This window comes from Peromyscus eremicus, chromosome 15 (assembly GCF_949786415.1).
Source record: "Peromyscus eremicus chromosome 15, PerEre_H2_v1, whole genome shotgun sequence".
Classification (NCBI taxonomy): domain Eukaryota; kingdom Metazoa; phylum Chordata; class Mammalia; order Rodentia; family Cricetidae; genus Peromyscus; species Peromyscus eremicus.
The window spans coordinates 8,427,929-8,450,016 of record NC_081431.1 but is presented as its reverse complement, the minus strand read 5'-3'; the positions used below and the strand labels follow the sequence as shown (position 1 = coordinate 8,450,016).

Below are 22,088 nucleotides of genomic sequence, written 5' to 3'. Positions count from 1 at the left end.
GAAGGAGATAGTCCAAAAAAAAAAAAAAATGAAGGATTCTTTTTTGCTCCCTGAGTGTGGTAAAATTTTTGTTGCAATTCTCTGTTACAGGCTACTAATACTTCACACAAGGTTACTTATGAAACACTCTGACGTTTAAAAATCACCATGCTAGGCTACTGCAGCAGAGCAATTTTTTTTCAACATAAGATTAAATTGCAAAATAAATGAATTACTTGGAGTGGCATGGCCCCCATTTTGCCACCCTTCCCTTGAAAATTGCTTATTAATATGAAAAAAGGAGGCAGAAAATAGCCTGTTTTCCTTTATGCCTGGTATTTGGGGGGCTTCTGCACCCACCAGCCTGGGCTAGCTGCACATTTAGATTGTGTTGGCAAGCTGGTACAATGACCTTTCTGGCTGCATCTCAAGGCTATTATTAATCGCTAAGTAACCTGGTAAAGCCAAACAAATTTGTTTCCATTGAAAGCATCTCTGTCTGTGTCTGCGAATTTGTTCTGTACCAAACAAACCTCATTAACTGTGTCCACTTTTTGACAAAGAACCAGGAGTTAGAGGAATTGGTGACCTTTCTTTGTCCTTAAGGTCCACATTTCAAGACAGTTACATATGAGCAAATGAGAATTTTTACCAGGAAAAATAACAATCATGTTACACAAAAAGTAAGTGCATTATACATTTTCATCTTTACTGTTGTTATTATGTAAAAAATGTTTGTGTGAAAATAAGCAATTCCTCTGTGATTCCTCTTATAAGCCTTTGAGATAATTTAGAATAACAAGTGAAGGTACTGATTATCCTAGTTTATATCATGGAGAAACAAGCACAGATAAAAGGTGATCTAATGGCAGGAATGAATGAGAACTTGGACTTGCAGGATTTCTAACTGCAGATGAGGCTGCAGTCGCCATCCGTCCAGACATGAGACAGAGATGATATTTTCTACTGAGTTAGCCACGCATGTCTTCTTTTATCTTATGGTCCTGTTTTCTACTATAGAAAATACTTGGATTTTCTGCACCATTTTCATTATCTATAAAATATTCTGTGATAATACATAAAGATTAAAACTACTATAAATACTTACAAAGACTTATTTTTTAGTACATTTTAGCAATAGCATTTATAGTGATAAATGTTTACATATTCTAGAATGACAGTGATAATAAAAATAAAAGTAGCCACTGGGAGGCAATATAGTGGAGTAGTTAGGATGTACTCTGTAATGACCCTCGTCACACAAACTGCACTGTGCTGTTTGCTCGCTGTTTAACCTCTGAACTTCAACACCTTCATCTAGAAAGTGTAAATACATTAATATTACCATCTTTCTCATTAGACTACTGTGAGGATCAGATAAGCTGAATCTATGCAGAGTATTGCGATGTAAGCCTTAGTTTTCTTCAGCATTGCTTGTACACTAGGTGCAAAGCTACTCATTTTATTTACTACAGATATTTTCATGCTGTGTCTAAATCCTTTGATGAAATTCCTTCTGATGAGTGCACACTGTATGGGTGAAATGTTACAATGAAGAACACAGTACCTGGCTTCCTAAGAGGCATGAGACATGAGTAAAACTGTCACCAGTGGGAAAGAAGAAAGAAAATAAACATGTAAATAAAGTTCTCTTTCCTCTATCCTCAGCATACTACACCATAGAGCCATTTCACCTTGAGGAGAGGGTTCACCTTGCAAACCTGGAAGAAAGCTGTGTGGCTACAGATGACAAGCATATGTGCTAAGCTCTGTTGTAACACTATGGGGCTATGTGTGGAGACAGTGACCAGAGCTGGGTGCTCACCACATCACAAGCCCCACACTGGACCAAAGCGCCCTAGCCTGCAGCTACCAGGAGTGCTGGCTGCTGACTGGTCATAACTGAACCTCACTGATTTGTTGACTAAGGGAGGAAACACAGGCTTGAAGCCTTTGCCTCAGTGTGGAGTACTGTAATGGCCATCTGAATCCCTGAGCTTCCCAAGACTGGCTGGCACCAATGAAGAGCACTGACACCTGCTCACACTAGCCCCTTCTCGGCTTCTATTCCTTCTTCACTCACTAGAGCAGCCTATGGAAGTCTCTTGCCACTGGAGGCATGCACACTCCCTCTTCTCAGCCTTGCTGCACTCATCTTAACCATCCAAATGGTATGAGCACTTCAGTCTTGGTTCTGCTTTTAGGAAGTGCCTCAGTAAGATACATATATGATCTCTTTCATTACACTTCATGTCCTATTAGGAAAAAAAAAGCCCCATTGGACAGGTTGTATCAGCCTGGCTTTACAGATTAGGAGATGAGATTCATAGAGATTGAAGTGGAATTTGAATCCAGGTCTGACTCCCAAATCTATGCCTTTAATCATGATGTTAAATTCATATTACATATTTTGCTGAATCTAGTATTTTATTTAAATGCTGATAGGATTTCTCTTTCTGAGAAAGTAACTGAATAAAATAGTACCTACATTATTTTTCAAAGCATACAAGAGGATAAGTTTGGGAATAGTTTAATTACTCTTTATCATCAGTTCATAGCATTAGAAGTAGGTGGCTACATAGAAACATGGAACATGATTTTGATTTATAGTCATGAGTCTCTCTTCCTTAGAATATGCTTTCCATTTGCTATTTTTTGATTACATGGAAACATGATCCATGTTTCTAACTTTAAAAGGCTAATGGAAATAAGATACTTTGAAGCTATTAGGCAAACACATGAAGAGGAAAATGTTACAGGGTCTTTGAGGCTAGTCCCTGGCCTCTGTCCATCCCCCTCAGCAGCGCTCCCACCAGGCCTTAGTCTCAGCAGGTTCCATTCTGGCACACCCTGAGGACCACCACTTACGATACGTGCATGCTCTATTTGCAACGTCCTTTGCAGTTTGAATTCTCCTCCCACTGCTCTTCTTATTCGTACCCTGTTCATTTATTTTTCCTTCAAGAACTTCACAGTATTACAATCAGGTATTTATACATGTACTTATTTGGTGTGTGTGTCTTCCACTAGACTGTAAACTCCATGAAAACAAAGAGTCTATCTATGTTATTCTTGTCTTTTTGAAAGAAGAAGTAAATCTATTTTGTAAGATAGTCCTGGATAGTAGAACATTGTGATGAGTACAAACTTTTAAAGGCTCTATTGTTTCCATATAAATATTTAGGGTTCTGTGTGTGAATGATGGCAGAAACTCCAGGGAAGTGACAGACAGGTGAGTGCATGGTCCCTCTCCATCCTGAGCCTGTATAAGCTGACATTACTTCCTTTCATGCAGTAACATGTGTGTTCCCACGACACACACTTCCTTTTTCTTCCTACAATGACTTGTTAAATTGTTTCTTGATTTTCCCTAAAGTCTATGCCAAACTAGAAAAATATTTCCCACAAACTATTTTTTGAGAAATGACATCCTGCTCAATCCATATTAAAGATCTTATGGGGTCCTGAGGATTGGACTCAGTTGTCAGGCTTGGTGACAAGTACTTTCTTCACTCACTAAGCCATCTCACTGGCCCTCAAATATCTTTCCCCATTCTTTCAAGAAAGCTTCATTAGTAATGTCTAGCTGTTTCCACCATCATAAGGCTTCATTGTTCTTTTATAGGTCCAATACATTGTGTAGCACACTACAGCTGCATATCTGCATACATGCACTTGAAATAGTCCTACTAAATGCTAGGGTACCCATGTGCACTAAATGCTTATGTCTGTCTAATTAGGAAGTCTGTGTGGGGAATTTGAGGGATGGTCAGGAGTTAGGTATGATGATCCCGAGAAAGTAAAAGGCAGACAAAAATAAAGTGCTGCTAAATGCTTCTTTCCATTGTGGAATCTGAGAGGTTTCACATAGCAAATTCCTGAGGGTGGCCCTCACTGCAGGGTATTTATATCATTATGAGAAACAGGGTACGATACTGTTGCTTTTGATAGCACACGGGGAATGAAAGAGATAATGATTATCTGCCAACAAGTGTTCACACCAGGTACTGGATCTGCTGGCATCTTGATGTTAGACTTCCTAGTCTACAGAATTATGAGGGGAAAAAATTTGTGTATTTAATAATCTACTCTCTGGTGTTCTGTTACAAAAGGCAGAAGTCAAATGCTAAAACTCAGGATTGGAGTTCATTCATGAAGATGTGCCCTTCTCAAAGGGCCCTTTCTCTAATTTTTGCTGCTGGGTATCCCACAGTCACACTGTATTCACTGCTGTAGACCCTCCCACAGTCACACTGTAGACCCTCCCACAGTCACACTGTAGACCCTCCCACAGTCACACTGTATTCACTGCTGTAGACCCTCCCACAGTCACACTGTAGACCCTCCCACAGTCACACTGTATTCACTGCTGTAGACCCTCCCACAGTCACACTGTAGACCCTCCCACAGTCACACTGTATTCACTGCTGTAGACCCTCCCACAGTCACACTGTAGACCCTCCCACAGTCACACTGTATTCACTGCTGTAGACCCTCCCACAGTCACACTGTAGACCCTCCCACAGTCACACTGTAGACCCTCCCACAGTCACACTGTAGACCCTCCTTACAGTCACTGTTGTAGACCCTCCCACAGTCACACTGTAGACCCTCCCACAGTCACACTGTAGATCCTCCCACAGTCACACTGTAGACCCTCCCACAGTCACACTGTAGCCCTCCCACAGTCACACTGTAGACCCTCCCACAGTCACACTGTAGACCCTCCCACAGTCACACTGTAGACCCTCCCACAGTCACACTGTAGCCCTCCGACAGTCACACTGTAGACCCTCCCACAGTCACACTGTAGACCCTCCCACAGTCACACTGTAGACCCTCCCACAGTCACACTGTAGACCCTCCCACAGTCACACTGTAGACCCTCCCACAGTCACACTGTAGACCCTCCCACAGTCACACTGTAGACCCTCCCACAGTCACTGCTGTAGACCCTCCCACAGTCACTGCTGTAGACCCTCCCACAGTCACTGCTGTAGACCCTCCCACAGTCATACTGTAGACCCTCCTTACAGTCACTGTTGTAGACCCTCCCACAGTCACACTGTAGACCCTCCCACAGTCACACTGTAGACCCTCCCACAGTCACACTGTAGCCCTCCCACAGTCACACTGTAGACTCTCCCACAGTCACACTGTAGACCCTCCCACAGTCACACTGTAGACCCTCCCACAGTCACACTGTAGACCCTCCCACAGTCACACTGTAGACCCTCCCACAGTCACACTGTAGACCTCTCCCAGTCATTGCTGTAGCATACCTTGAAACAACTCCTTATCAAACAGCATACCACCCTTTGGAGGTTTGATTTGGAGAAGAATTGCTATACTGAGAAAGGTCTGCTGTACTCTATAGTGGAACCAGGACTTCCTTTCCCTGCATGGTGGATGTGGAAGCTGATAGAAAATACATTCTAGGTTCCATCCAGACTAGCCTATCAGAACTCATAGGAGGGTCCTGCAAGAATTCAGACTGGGATTTAGGGGATGATTGGGAAGGTTCAGTTCTGTTCAGTAGGATGATGTCATAAAGAAACTCAGTGGTGTTCCAGTAGTGATCCTAACATGCATATCACCACATGAGCAAAGCACTGAGGTGGCACATGACAAGATATGTGTGTCACAAAAGATTCTTGAAAATGATAACTTGACAGAGAAATAAAGGGTGATATGAGATCATTTAAAAAACTCACAGTTGCCAAAACCAGCAGACGAAACCAGTGACAATACTGCATAGAGTTCTCAAATAAGCACAAAATGCCATTATCTGCTCCAACTTCAAGAACAATTTTAAGGAAATTGACTTAAACTGCTTTATAGTCTTTAACTCAGTTTTGACAGCAAGTCTGATGTTTCAAAATAAAACAGATGAATACCAATATGTTTTCTGTGGGTGTTATGACATAAAGGTATTTAATTTTCATTCAATTTATTGACTATATTTACATTTTTTGGTTAAAATATAATTATTTCATTTTACTCCTTCCCTTTCCTCCCTCCAATCCCTCCCATGTACTGCCCCCTTGTTTTCTCTCAAATTCTTGGCCTCTTTTTAATTGTTTCTCCTCCTCTCTCTCTCTCTTTCTCTTTCTCTCTCTCTCTCTCTCTCTCTCTCTCTCTCTCTCTCTCTCTCATATATATATTTATATGCTCAGTCCATTTAATGTTGCATGTACACACCTAGAGGGCTGAACTTTTGGCCTTGGATACTCACTTGGTGACAACTTGTAGGGTGAAAAGGGCCAAGGAAAAAACACCCTGCCCCTGACTTGACCTCAGGACCAGGGCTTGAAATCCCACCAATCCCTGAGTTTGCCCCAGAGTCAGGCTTCAGAATTCCACCAATCCCTGAGCACAGAATCCCACCAATCCCTGATCTTGCCCCAGAATCAGACCACAAAAATCCACCAATCCCAAGCTACCTTGGAAAGTCCCCCCCCCCCCCCCCAGTCGAAGAAACCCTACATAAGATTTGTACGCTGTTCAGTTTGCTGCTGTTTCTCACCCTAGCGGCAACCATCCTGCTGGATTCTTCCATCTCAATAAATCTCCTGAGTGAGGTTTGTTGTGTGGTGTGACACTTTCACCAGAGGAGCCCAGCTGTAACAACTTTTGTCCAAGCCAAAGAGCATGGAGTTGAGCAGAAATGTAACACTTTCGCTGGGGAAGCTTTCCAAGGGAGTAAGGAGAGCTCTAATACATCTCCAGAACAGAGCAGAGCTGTAACAATTCTCTGGGGAAACCCTCCCCTGCTGGAGTAGAGTTGCTAAACTTGCACTGGAGAAAACTTTCCCTGGAGCAGAGCTGTAAGCTGCTACACTTACAGTGACTTTGTGTTATTCCTTGGCTCCTGACTGCCAGGATACCTTTCCATTCGAGATGCAATGCTTACACCACTCCCCTGGAGAAGATTGTTTCTCCAGGTCACAGCAGGCCTTAGTTGCCTATAATTTTTGTCCAGGGTTGAGGCCGTGTGAGATTTCCCCAGAACCATGTGAGCAAAATTCCTGACTCCATTCTAAATATTTGTCTTTATATCCACAGATAAGTGTAGTCCTCATTCCTCATCAAAGGAACATCTCTTTGCAATAAATGGAGACCATTACAGATAACCACAACTGATCAAAATGCAGAGGACAAGTGGTCATGTGGTGTCTACTCCCAATTGAAACATCTGTAACACAACTCCTTGTACCAAAGGTTCTGGAACCATTATGAAGGAGGATAAAGAGGAATAGGAAGTTTACTATGATATTGCATGTCCTAGAAATGTCTAATTAGAACCATGGAGTCTAACCAATTTGGCTGCCTAAAAAAGACCTGAACAAGGATAAGGGTGATACCAATAGGCATGCTTACATTTTGTTTTTAATGACTATCTACTATCAATATGTCCATATTTAAGCAAATTAATAGATAATAAAAGGAAAAGAGAACCAGGCACAGTAGCACACACCTGTAATCTCTGTACTTGGAAAGTAGAAGCAGGAAGATCAAGAGTTCAAGGTCATCCTTAGACACATATGAATTCAAGGCCAGTATGAGACCTAGTCTCAATAGATAAATTAAATAAATAAACAGATGAAAGATAGTAGATGAAAAAGCCACAATAAAGCCAATCATATTCTTGGTCTGAATACTTAACATTTAAACACATTCTGAATGTAATAAAACTTTTGGATCCTTTATCTAGAGACCATACTATTTCAGAAACATTTAGAAAAATCCTCTCAGTTAAGACAAAAGGGCAATTGTTGTGGATGGAGTGATGGCTTAGTTAGTAATGTAACTTTGCAAAGGAGCAGAGTTTGATTCCTAGAACCCAGGTTTTAAAAAAGCCAGGTGTCATGGCACATGCTGAATCTCAGGGGAAACAAGAGAACAACAGACTCTAGCCTACTTGGTGAGCTCAAGGTCAATGAGAGGCCCTGTAGCAAACAATAAGGTTAATATCACATGAAAAATGATACTCAAAATTCTTTAGCCTCCACACTCCACATGCATGTACCCATGTATACACACACACACACACACACACACACACACACACACACAATTTATCAATTTCTGAAAAGCCTTTGTTTCAGTACTAGATGTGTTTCTCTCAAAAACATCTCAGCTACTTTAAGGGTTAATATCAAGAAACAAGGCCCTCTAAATCAACATATGCAAACCTCATATGAACTCATAAGACTGAAGCAGGTCTGTATGGGTCAGCCCCAGGTCTTCTGTGCATATCATGGCTCTAGTTTAGTGTTTTTATGGGACTCCTGAGTGTGAGAATGAGTGGGTCTTGGATTTTTGTGCCTTCTCTTGAGCTCTTTTCCTTCTGTTAGTGTGTTTTGTCCTACTCTAATGTGATAGGTTTTTTTTAATCTTATTATATTTTATTTTGTTATATATTATTATGTCTTAGAAGTCTGTTCTTTTTTAATGAGAGACAGATTCTGATGGGAGAGGAGGTGGAGAGCAACTGGGAGGTATGGAGGGAAGGGAAGCCACAATCAGGATATATTATTTGAGAAAAGAATCTATTTTCAATAAAAAGAAAAAAGTTGATATAAAGAAGAGAAATAACTGACTTGTTATACTTGTCACATGCATGCTTGAGATATTAAAGGAAATGGCATGCAAAGTCTAGTCTCTGTTTTTAAGGAGCTTGCAAATAAAATAGCTAACACCTTCCTAGACTGACAGAACAAGTCTATGAAAAAGACATTTGCAGTGCTTTAGTTCAGGAATCTCACTTCTGATGAGAAGGATCAGAAGAGGCATGATGGGGGTGGTGGCCTTTCAGCTGGAATGAGAGTTGAGAAAGCTTCTGATAAACACAGAAAGGAGGAATAAATAGAGAAGAATGCTTTGAGATATAGTTGGGTCATTCACAAGGGCTCGCTCTCTCGCTCTCTCTCTCTCTCTCTCTCTCTCTCTCTCTCTCTCTCTCTCTCTCAGATTTTAATCAGCAGCAGCAAAAGGCAGAAATAACATTATAGTAGAATAATGTTTCCTATACATGGATGAATGCATGAGAGCAGCAAATCTGTGACTACAACTAGATATTTTTAGGACTAAAAAGGAAGTTTAAAAAATATTATAATGGTCAGTATTATAAAATTAGAACACCCTGGTGCCACTCTGATCTTAGAGAGTGTGCCATTGCTCTCTTTTCATTTACTCATTTTGCATGAATTCAAAAAGTATTAAGACCCACTCAAAGATCATTCATGAAAATTAAATTTTTTCTTTCTACTGGATCTTTTGAATAAACTTATTTGAAAGAATTTCCATATTGCATTACTTCTAAAATATTCAAAATAAAATACTTCAGTGAGGAATTATTATTATGTTATTTTTTTCAAAACAGTGTTTCTCTGTGTGTAGCTCTGGCTGTCCTGGAACTCACTCTGTAGACCAGGGTGGCCTTGAACTCAAGAGATCCTCCTGCCTCTGCCTCCCAGAGTGTTGGGATTAAAGGCGTGTGCCACCACCACCCAGCTATTTTATTTTATTTTTTTATTATGGATCCTTTCTGTAAAAGGAAGTAAAATTCTATATAATATATATGATGTCAAATAATTGGAAGCAACATAGGCTAAGTGGAACAATAGAACAATTTGCATATTCACATAGCACATTAAACTCAGGATTCCAAGTGTTTCATAGACATTTATTTATCCTCACAAATGGCATGAAGGTCAGCAAAGGCAGGTATCATTTAAGGTATCTGTGGTCTGTGAAATCAAATGTCTCTACAGATAAGGCCTTTGAGACATAGCACTGAGGAGTTCATGCATGAGGGTAGATCAAGCCCATCACACTATTTTCCATTCATCTTTGCAGTAATTCAACTATGGAAAAGGATCAACTTGCAGAATCATATAGGCTGAGTTCATAGTTGAGGTGGCTGACAATCTCATTTCATAGGAAAAGAGCTGCATGACCTTATTTTTGTGTTTACTCAAACATTGTACATTGCCTCTCATTTAAAATGTGCTAATTGTGTTTTAATATAAGAATAATTGCTGCTGCTTTTGCATATAATCCACCAGATACCAACCAGGGACAGTTCTGAGCTAATCAGAGGACAAGGCCATCAGGTTTAAAGCAGCCACATGCTATGGAATAATTCTTCTGTACACTGTGTGAATATATGTCCCTATGGTTGGTTTAATAAATAAGCCGACTAGCCAATAGCTGAACAGGATAAAGTTAGGAAAGAAAGCCAATCTGAGAATGATGGGATGAGGAAGGGTGGCGTCTGAGGAGTCGTCAGCCAGCTAGAGAACAAGTTGGACACACAAATGGGATAGAGGTAAAAGCCACAGCCTCAGAACAGCACACAGATGAATAGAAATGGGTTAAGTTGTAAGAGCTAGTTAGTAACAAGTCTGAGTTTTTGGCCAAGCATTTATAATAAATATAAGCCTCAATGTGTTTGAGAGCAGCTGCGGAACAGGAAAACTCTGCCAATAAATGTTGTCCACCATCCAGCATAGATCCATGTAAGACCTAAAAAAAAAAGCTTACAAAAGGGTTCTAGACACAGAGAAATGCAGCCAAGAGTGGCTTCCTAGTCTCTTGTCTTTCATGCCAGCTGCTGTATAAGGGTGCATCTCCTGGAAGCTGCCAGCATGCCATGAGCTACCATGCATGGCGGGTTCCCGCAGTCTCTCATGCTAACTTCAGTATAGATAATCGTTTCCTGACAGCTGCCCTCAACCGCCATGTACTACTGCCATGTGCTAAGATGAGCAATGCAGGCAGCTGACATAGCAGTTTAAGATTTGTCTCATGCGATCAAAAAAACAGGACAGATACACAGTAAAGACAGATTTCAGACGGAAAAAAATCCTCTAACCAGTTACAGTGTGTTTAAAAATATACATAGGCTTGGGAGAGAAAAGAAAAAGGGGAGAGAAAAGAAAAAGGGGAAAGAAAGTCATTAAAAAAGGAATAGAGTAATACAAAATATAAGCCACATAAAGATGGGAAATACATGGAGTCTGGATCCTGTATGCTATTGTGTGTCTTTTAAGACACTGGATTATAAAATCTGCTAGATTCAACTAACCTTTATATTTTAAAAATATCTTGACTTCAAAATTTAAGTCAAAAGATATGTTACTTTGGGGGAGAGGTTAGGTTATGCTTTTATTTCCACAGGAAATGAGAGGCTGCAGATTCATTCCAGATTAAAGAAAATCAGGATTGATGGAGGAAGATCCCCTGAAATCCTGACTGCAGACATAAAGAAATAAATCTAGAAGAACTACAAGACATTTAATGTATATTTTACCTGTTCAAACATAAAACAATATCTTTGGCTGACTTGTGTACAATGCACAGTCTATACTTGTATTAATGCAGATATGTATGTTACCCTTAAAAGTTTATGTATTTCCAGAGCAAAAAGACTAAACACCAATGAAAATGGCTCAGGTGATCCAGCATTTCAAAATGTCTCTGTTGCCGTCTTTTCATAATTCTGCATTCAGAACAGCTTCAAGGCTGCTGAATGAGATGATACAGCCTCACAGAATACTCCAGTCAGGACTTGACCATAATCCTAAATTTTCTCAGGGTCCCCCAAAGATAACAGCACCCATAAACAACAGGAAGCAGTCTAGAGAACTACACTCACATTCCCCAAAGATGGGTTATGGATATTTATTATTCAGTCTCTGAGTCAGTTATTTAGGAAGTGGCTGTTGGTTATTTGGGAGCAGGTATCTGGGATAGGAAAACTCCACCTACAGCTACTACATGCAATTTAGTGAATACTCATAAGCTTTGAAAAATTAAAGATTAAGTGCTTTATTCCTGATCCCAGGAATCGTTTCTATATGATGCCACAAAGAAGTTCATCTCATCTAGTGTTGGGTAAGAAAAGATAAAAAGGTGATTCAGAGAAAGATAAACTCCAATGACTTTTCTCCTTATGCCAGTGATGTCCCCAACAGAAGGAAAAACAGATGTGGAAAATGCTAGATAACATGACAAAGGTGCATTGACATCAGTGATGGGCAAAAATATAAGTGACATTCTATCAACCCATTGCTTCTGGAGTAGTAATCACTTCAGAATTTCCACTTGATCACAGAATTCTGTATTTTCTAGATGTAAAGATACCACAAGAATTGTCAATCTTTGCTAATCTTTTTGTGTGTATATGTGTGTGTGTGTGTGTGTGTGTGTGTGTGTAACGTTGTATATATAACTATGATGTTCACTCACATTTTTCTGAATAACTTGTTTTTGTAAATGTTACAATTATTTAGGAATATGGTCAGGACTAGAGAGAGGGCACAGTGACTAACAGCACTTGCTGCTCTTCCACAAGACCCATGTCAGACAGCTCACAAACACCTGTAACTCCAGCTTCAGGAGATCAAACACCCTCTTCTGTCCTCCTCAGGCACCCACACCCACAACATACACTCACAGAGAGACACATACACACACAAATAAAAACAAAATAAATCCTTTAAAAAGAAGAATACAGTCCATGTATTTGTTCTGGTTTTACTGAATTCTTAATGTTGGATAAGAAAAGACAACACTTCAATATGGATGCCTACTTACATGGCTCACATGCTCTATGATCTCCCAGTCATCTTTTGCTATGGTAGCAGATAAGGTAACAGATTATGACGATTGTATTTTTCTTTAAAAAAGATGAGTCTAAAAGAGGGAGGGAATACTGATGAGAGAAGAGAGATCTAGAAAAAAATATTTCTGAAGGTTAGTCAAATGGAGAATGAAGTAGTCTTTAGGATAAATCCCAGTTGATTCCCATGGTTAAGATCAAGTGTAGAAGATATTTCTTGTTTCTGGCTGGAGTAAGCATAGAATTGTCTAACTATATGAGGAGGAAGAGATTTAGGAAAACAATTGCTTCATGCATGAGCATGCTTCCTTGAAATATCTATAGATGACCAAATAGTGATGTTAGCAAGCCTCTGAGTAGAAGGATAAACTAATCAGGAATTCTGGGCAGGACATTTTGATTTAGCCATACCAAACATTAAAATTCAGAGAAAGAGATGGGACTGTCCACAGCAGAAGAGTGGAAGGACAAGTGGTCAAAAGACAGGGCACCAGTACTGAAGGCCGGACAGAGCAGGCACTCACAGAAGGCAGCTGTGCTGGTGCACACCTTTGAGCCTTTAGGCAGAGGCAGAGGCAGATGTACCTGTGCCGTTTACACAGTTTCGGGTCAGCCAGTCCTGCCTACTCAGTGAGACTTTGTCTCAGCAAACAAACAAAACAAAACAAAAACCTCAACAACAAGCCAAACAAAAGCCAACAAAACATACTCAGAAAATGGAGCAAAAGCCTATTAGAAGAAGAAAGCAGAAAGGAGTAGAGTGAGATTTAGGTTCTAACAGAAATGAGAGGAGACAGTGGTTAGCAGCATTGCTGTACTACAGAAGTCAGCTAAGATGGAAATCAAATGCTGTAGCAGTCAGGAGCACAGCTTTCCAGCAAGTTGCCTTCCTTAGTACACATTCACAACAGCACAGAACTATCTTCTAGTAAGACTGATGGAGTTTGTATATTAATACATGAAGCACCTGCTCTTAGAGAAAATAAACAGTGGATGCCTTTTAAAGCAAAGAACACACTCTGTACTTCAAGCTAGACACTCTGCAATATGCTATCATCTAAGTTGTTGCAGCTTCATATACAAAAGTGAGTCTACAGATAAAAGTGGCACAAACAGCTAACATTACAGACTGACTTGGGTTTTTGGAAAATAAGATGTTATTTTCTTCAGTCCTTAAGCTAGCTCTTACCATAGATAGGAGTTTATAATCTGCATCTGATTAGATAAATCCAAACCTCTCTGGGTAGTTGCCTGAGATCAGAATATTGTATTTTAAAGATGAAGTTTATTGAAATGCTATCTTTGGTCATCATATTATTCTCCTTATTTACACAATAACTATGGTGCTCTACTTGTGTCCTTGAAATAGAGAACAGGGACACCATAGTATGAAAAGTGGCCTAGCTGCTGGAGTTCATAAATTTTGCTCAGCTTTGGATGAGTTCAAAAAATTGCCATGTAAGAAAAGCCTTACAGTGGGAATTTATCTGATTATGGCAGTAATAATTACCCAGCTGTTTATTGCAGATAGAGAAATAATTCATGTAGGCAATAGGCCGTGGTGGCAATGACACTCCACATTTAGTAAATATGCAAACTGTTCACTTCTAATTAACCAAGCTAGAGGATGCCCTTATTAAATGTATAAACTAAAAGTGCCTTCCTGACAAGTGATGAATTGTTACAATGCACAAACTCTTGCCACAGAATTATTGGAGTGAACTTGGGGCTTAACTTCATTAAGAGATCTTGTGGGATAGTTAAATGAGGATGGACAGCGTAACAAGGCTTACCTGACAGCCAATGATATGCTAGAGCTTAATGGAACTTCACCTTTCCCTCCATCCTACTTAACTGTTCAGATTCACAATAGATAAACTGTGAAATCACAAAGTTAATTTCACTTTGAATCAGCAAAAGAACTGAAGTAACATGACATCCCACTTAGAGGCAATCTGACATTTACCTATTGAATAAATCTACAAAATAGTCATTTCTTATGATTCAAATATCTTTTCTGTGTCAAAAGCTAAAAGTCTACCACCCTTTTTCTTGAGTTTGAAATATTGTTTAACAAAAACAAATGGTTTATGGATTGTCTTTAAATTATCTATGGATCGGCTTTAAATCACATTTTAAAAAGTAAGTGGATGAGTTTTACTATGAACATATAACACAATATAGAAATCAGTTTTTACTCTGAATTTTATCTATTTTTCCCAACTAATTAGGAAATGGCTCATTGTCTGCATTTATGGTTGAGTTTACCAAGACAAATAAATACTCATTCCATATAAAGCAACTCTGTGAACACCCATGTCCCCTATCTTAAGAACCAAATGGAAATTGCTACTGAGAGGAATCCCTTGACTTAATCAAACAAAATAAATTATTTTGAAAGGGTTCTCACTGTACAGTCTAGGCTGGCCTTTTAGTCATGATCCTCCTCCCTCTGCTTCCTGAGTGCTGAGACTATACTGTGTGCCAGCATGCCTGACACTGATAAAATGTTTTTATTTGGATTGTAGACCAAGCAATTCTGTTTATTTTACAGGTTTGCTGTGCAAATAGAGGCAGATGATAGTTTAACCAACTTAGCAGCTTGTTTGATATAGATTATATGTTCAATATTTATCAGCAATTTTTAACAAGCTTGAATGACAAAAATTCTAATAAACCAATTTCTAGTGTTTTAGCACCAGAATTCACATGGTTTATATTTCCATAATAATTTAATGACTAAGATTTTAACTTAGTATCTACTATGCTTCTAGTGTAAGCTCTTAATTTCTTTTTTTTTTAGCTCTTAATTTCTTACAAGGCGAGTTTATGAAGCCCAAAGTAGTATTAGATAGTCTCTTGAAGTAGGAACTTTGATCTAATGCTAATAGCAAAAATGCTGATATAATGTTAAAAAGTAACCTAGTAGCAGGAGATCTCACAGAAAGTTACATGGACTAGATTCAGAATAAGTCAGTGACATTTTTAAGCTGGTACAGGACAGCAACTTCCCTGTGTATATGAAGCTAGTCTGTATAAGTTGAGTATTGCTAATATTATGCCTTTACCCCCTTTTTTTCCTACACTACTGTAGTCTTGATAGCCAAATACATGAGATTATATTTTGGATAAGAATTTTTTCTTCCATGTGGAAAGATATTGAGCTGCTACAAAAGAAGCTTAATGTCATTGAAGAATACTTTATCTCAAATTCCTACATACATGAATGGGAGTAGAGAGTGAATTTGGCAAGGTCTCATCCTGGTGGGTAGAAGGGATCTGTTCAGGACTGTCATGATTGGCTGAAGATATCTGTCTATTACTGCCCAGATTTAAATATCTATCTTGCACACATATACCACATCCTATCTTATGAGCTTTATCAATTTCAAGTGTGATATTGTGATCTTTCCTCAGCCTTATGTTTTTTCTTCATGTTTCTCCCTCAGTCTATAACACAGGTAGGGAAGAAGATTTCATAGGATTCCTCAAACCTACAATGTGACTTAGTAAACAATGATTTTTCTTTAGTTCCAACTATGTCTTACACATCATTGTAGGTGCTAGGATGGTTACTGGTAGCAAGGTCAGGTAGTAAAAAAATAAGCCTAAGAATTGTTATGGAGGGATCATTTTGGGGTAGGAATTTTTCAGTGAACCATAGGAACATTCAATAGGAAGGTTAAAATATTTATGGGTATGAGATAGATAAATAGGTGGTTAAGTTGGGAAGTTTGTAAGATTTCCCCAAAGAAGTGATATCACAGAGGGTAATTGAGGGACTAGGATACACATTTTAGGAGCATGCATGACATCCATTATATGTGTTCATGGGATGTGTTACAGGTCACTAAGGAAGTGGTGTGCCAATCAGCAGAGGTACAGAAACAAACAAAGGAAACAGATAAACAGGGACGTCTTTGGAGGAAAGGAATGGAAAGTTCCATTCTTTAGCTTCCACAGCATTGCAGAGGTTCGTCCTTGTTGATGGCTGGTGGCAGGAAGGAACATCAAAAGCCACAAAGGTCAGTTCAATATGAATCTGAAGAATTATGTGAACTAGTGTCCCAGGCTCAACAAGAGCTTTGTGGGAGAAGACTGATTCTGACAGAACTCAGGCATGAGAAAGACACTCAGAGCCTACCTACTTTGCACTGAAGCCCTCTTGGTCCTCTGGACCCAGCCATCTTGACATGGTGTCATATTTAGAAAAATTGGATGGCACAGGAGAGGGTACAGTAAAAGTGTGAATCTCAGAGGCTGGCTGAGGAGCCAGCATGGCATTGGCAATAATCCAGCATGTCAGGGGCACTCCCAGAACAGGAGAGAAAGTCATAGAGCCTTGCAGACTCAGCCACCATGGAGACAGGAATGCAGGAACCAAAGCAACAGAACTGGTGGGCAGATTGCACTTGCCAACCAGCTTGTATATGACATCTGAAGCCCTAAATTCATGAAGAGCTGAATAGAGTCCTTAGACAATTTAGAAAAAAGAAAATTAACTGGACAAAAATTTATTCTCTGAAGAAATAAAGGAAGTGATCCAAATTGCACACACATACACAATTACAAAAACATTTCTTAAAGGTCATTCTCCAGAAGTGTTTGTTTCTAGTGTGACTGCAAAAGATATTTTATGATCTTTTCTTGTAAAAAGGAACTATAAACCTACAAATGTTTCCAAGTTTGCAAGAGAACATAATAGATGATGAATCATTTGGAAGACAGACACATTGTCTGAATATATTCTGTACATTTTTATCAGTGTCCAGTTATCTTGATGGAGGCTAATCTCAAACATTTCTAGTTCAACCAGCTACCTATTTCTTTTTCCAAAAGCAATTGGCTTACTAATGTCACTCAGATGATGGCAGGCTGAACAGTGCTTTCTGCTGGTTTTCTTTACCAATCAACCAGTCCTTCTCCTTGCATTGTACCCAACTGTGTCTCTTAGGGTAGCACTTTCTATTGAGGAATGAAGACGAGGAGATGGGAGGAGGCCTGGAAGACAGTCAAATGACAAGCCTGGCTCTACATCTCCAGGGAATCTCTCCGAAGAGAGCCAGCAGGTAGGCCAATGCTGTGGCCTGTGCTTTGACTCTTAAAATCAAGGCTGAGCCTTGCATGCAGAGAGAAATGTTTGCTACATCAAGAGGGATGACAAAGACTGAAGACTGACATGACACAAAGTATAACTACAGCACAGTCACAGGATCAAACAGTGTGGTCAGGGGGAGAATGCTTAGCCAGGGCTCTTCAGCCTCCCTTGGCTCTCATATTAATCTGGGAGTGGCCAACAAGTTCCCATGGAATTAGCTGAGAGTTGGGGAGTTGAGTCATGAGAACAGAGTAAAAACAGAGTATTCAGGGCAACCAGACAGGCTCAAGGGGTTATTTGAAACATATGGATGACCTCAATGAGAGTGGCAAGGACACAAAGACATGAGACAGGGCTTAGTCACTACGGAAAACCACCAGGCCTTCATGAAGCTAAGTGGTTGCATGAAATAAGGTAGTAGATACCTGTCACTGTCATTTTGTTGTATCCCCCGTGGTCACAAGAAGACAAACTTAAGTCACTTAAACATTTTAGAGAATTTTGAAGAGAGGGAATTAAAAATGTTGCCTGAGTTTAAGTGACTATTTTTATTACTCTGTTTGGCCAAAGTAGACTGACACTGTTTTTCCCCCTCTCCCATCCCAATGCTGACAGAAGTGGAAGAATTCATCCAGAATATAAATAAATGAAAAGCTATTATTTTCATAGTATACCTGTGTGTTATGCATCTACTATAAATAATGGCTAAAATGACAGTATGTATGTGTGTTCCTTTTAATAGAGGCATTAGAAATATATAAACCTATGTACTAGACATATTAACAGATATGTTACTAAACACGTACATATCCTCATAAGCACTCACTGCATATTATCAATGCTTTTCTTTTAGAATATTAAAATTATGTCATTTGTTTTTATAAATTTTATTTCTCTGTGATGTTCATGTTCTTCTCCTATCAGGGATAAGATGGTTGTTAAAACAATCAGATCAGGCCCACAAGTTTTTTGCCTTTGCTAGCTGCTACACTATGAACCTGACGATAGAAGGCTTGAAGATAATTCTAAGTCATCCCATAGGGATGGCACCTCCTGCTTTGATGTTGCACGCCCCTGCTTTTTTGGTGCTATGGTATGACTGTTAGCCCTATGCAGGAAACCTACAGGAACCTAGCACCTAGTAAGTTCTGTTGGTACTCTAATGGCAGGACATTTCTGATACACCACTGAGGCCTGGAATATAATCTTGGATCCTGGCTTCTGAGCCCTGCACCTCACTTAGTTTTTCTTTTGAGACCACCTAACACTCAGTGGGGAGATGGCAGCAGGTCTAGCACATTTGTTGACTGTATTTGTCCTGTAATAATAAGATTTCTCTCTATTTTTTCGCTGCTTCTCTCTCACAGTCTTGACTGCCTAAGACCCCCATACCTTTGCTGTGTTGAACACTGCATTTGAAAATTTGTTTGCAGGAATAAGACTAGGCCTAAAATTATTAGAGTGTCTACCCTAGAAAGGGCTCTTCAATTGTCTTTGTCAGGTAACCCGGGACTTCTTCAAACTCAAAGTTTAAGTTGCTTGGTGCCCCTGGGCTAGCTGCCAGTTTGACTGCAAGCCCACGTTGTTGGTTTACTTCCTTCTCCTTTGCTCACTCTAGGACTGTAGCTGAGGGAAGGCAGAAGCATAGCAGAGTTCCTGCTGCCTTAGCTGACTTACTTGAGGTCTCTCTTTGACAGCGAAAAGCTGCATGGCTCTCCTCCAGTGACTCAGACATTTTTTCAGATAAGCAGATGCCCTCCAGGTGATGGCAGATTTGAGTGTAGACATATGTGAGTTCTCACCTTCTTCTGTGTTTTGTTCAGTAATCATCAACTGTGCAGCTAGCTGCTTGCTGCCTAGCTGTCCTTAGGAGGGTCACCATTCTAAGTGACACAGATTAACTAGCCTTTCCTTATTCTTAGGCTCACATGCCTGCTTTACAAGGCACATTTCTGTTATAGTCATAAAACACTCTGATCAAAACAACTTAGGGAGAAAAGAATTTATTTGGCTTACATTTTAGAACACAGTCCATCACTTAGGGAAGTCAATTTTTTGAAGAGGTTGGAATAGATCTTAATTGAGTACAATTAATTATGAAATATGCCACAATTAAAATGTGATCAACATCACCCCTAGTGAAGAATGAAGAGGGTGTGTGTGTGTGTATGTGTGTGTGTGTGTGTGTGTGTGTGTGTGTGTGCATGTTATGAAGGCTGAGCTTCAATCTCTAGCTTTACCTCTAACTTCAGAGAATGTCTTATTCATCATTTGCTTAAAGTTTGAATTTTTTTGAAATATAAAGGATATTCATCCCCAAAGGATATTTGTGTGGATAGTTGGGAAAATATCTAAAACATCACACACATAAGTTAGATGCTAAGTAAGCCTGATTTCTTACTTTTTTATCAGCTTAGTAACTGCCTGTATTGTCTAACTTTGTTCATCTAAGTGTTTGGTTGGCAAAATAACCAAAATGTTTCCGGTTCATACCAAGCACAGAACTTTTTTTAACTGCTGTTTCCCAACAACTCATAGATGTGCAGAACCAACAGCCAGAAAATTTTTATCAAGCTTGGAATTAGAACATTTTTTTATGTTTGCACTACTTATTACAGTGATATTTATTTGCACTGTGTTGGGCAGTATATATATATATTCCAGATTCTTGCTGCTTGCATTTTGACTTTTCCAAGAAACTAGGAAAGATTCTTAAGCATCCATATGTGCTAACAAAAGGAGGAAGGATATAAACACTACTATAGATTTTTAAGGAGCTTCCATTTTGATGTTCAAGGGCTGTATATGTAACTGTCTGAAAACAACATGCTGATTTCCTTCATGTTTTCATTTCGTCCTTAATTAGGGCACAACTGGAAATGCATTGCCTAGATGGTTCAACCTATTAAAAGACATCAATACCAGAGAACTGGAAATCCTTAGCATCAGTCACCAGATGCAGAAGTCATCTCTATTTTCTTCAGGGTTTTCATTAGCCTATTGCCTTCATCATCCTTGTATGCTCTTCCCCGAGAGCAAGCTCGCTCCAAAACTATGAAAATCAGTACACTGAGACTCCAAGACAACTACAGTGAGGAGGAGAGGGGACAGTCAACCACAGTGAGGAAAGATGAAAGTCAGCCACAGTGAGGACAGGAAATAGTCAAACCTTTCCAATGGAGTTTCCTAGGAACTAGCCACATTCATAAACATCAGGTTTAGAGCAGCTTTTATTTTTTGCTTATCCTTTGAAACAAATGCAAATTAGCAGATTACAAAGATAGCATTTAGCACAAATATTCATGTAAATATTTTGAAACAACAAGCTGTTAGTTCACTGTTACTTCTGGATTATGACAAGCATCACTAAGAAGGAGCATTGACAGAGTAAAAGAGAAAACAGAGAGTGGAAACTGCATTTCTAAAACTAAGTGTACAACTAGAAGTTGTTTACAGGAAAATAACAGGCATCAAACATTAATTAAATCAATTCTCACATGCCATGCTAAGCATGTTGCTGATGTATTGGTTTCAGAGTAATCCAGGGGACCAAACATATAGATAGCTTAGTTCGTGCCAAAACAACAGAGCTGCCTAGGGATCTGTGTAGTGTTTCGAAAGTACTCCCCCTCATCGTGAAAGAGCTGATTGTGCATTTTAATACACAGTGCCTATTAGCATTTTGGAAAGCATGCCAATGAATCTAGGAAGTCTTTAATATAATATTAACATTGGAATAATGTTCATGCAAATAATAAAGTCACTAGTCACTCTCAAAAGTCTGAAAGACATATGCAGTGATTTGTGGAAAGATTGTCACCTCAGAGATAACCTTCCATATCTATGACAATGCAAACAACCTTCATTCAATAGCAAGAAATAAGATATTTTAATGGTAACTTTAAATATTATAAGGATTTTTCAAAAATTTTTAGCTTCTAGTCCAGAACATTTTTAAATTTAATTAAAGGTTTTAAGCACGTTATTATGTGTGTGTGTGTGAAGGGGAGGTAAACTATTGATTTATAAATATTTCATGTTCACCATGGTATGAGTATATAATACACACTATAAATTCTTACCTTATGTATTACAGAGTAATTTTTTTCTTGTATCTTTATATAATTCAAAGTGCTTTGAATTTTATAGTAAATAAACATAAAGATGTCTTATTTAGGGTATCTATTGCTGTGATAAAACACTGTGACCAAAAAGCAAGTTGGGGAGAAAGGGTTTATTAGGCTTACACTTCCATGTTGATGTTAATCACTGAAGGAAGTCAGGATATGAAAAAAAACAGGGCAGGAACCTGCAGGCAGGAGCTGATGCAGAGGCCATGGAGGGGTGCTGCTTACTGGTTTGCTCAGCCTGCTTTCTTTGCAG

General features: G+C 39.3%; 1 protein-coding gene across 1 annotated transcript in view; it reads right to left on the bottom strand.

Moving 5' to 3' along the window:
• Spata17 (spermatogenesis associated 17) overlaps positions 1 to 22,088 on the bottom strand; it is a 177,007-nt gene that overhangs the window by 90,632 nt on the left and 64,287 nt on the right.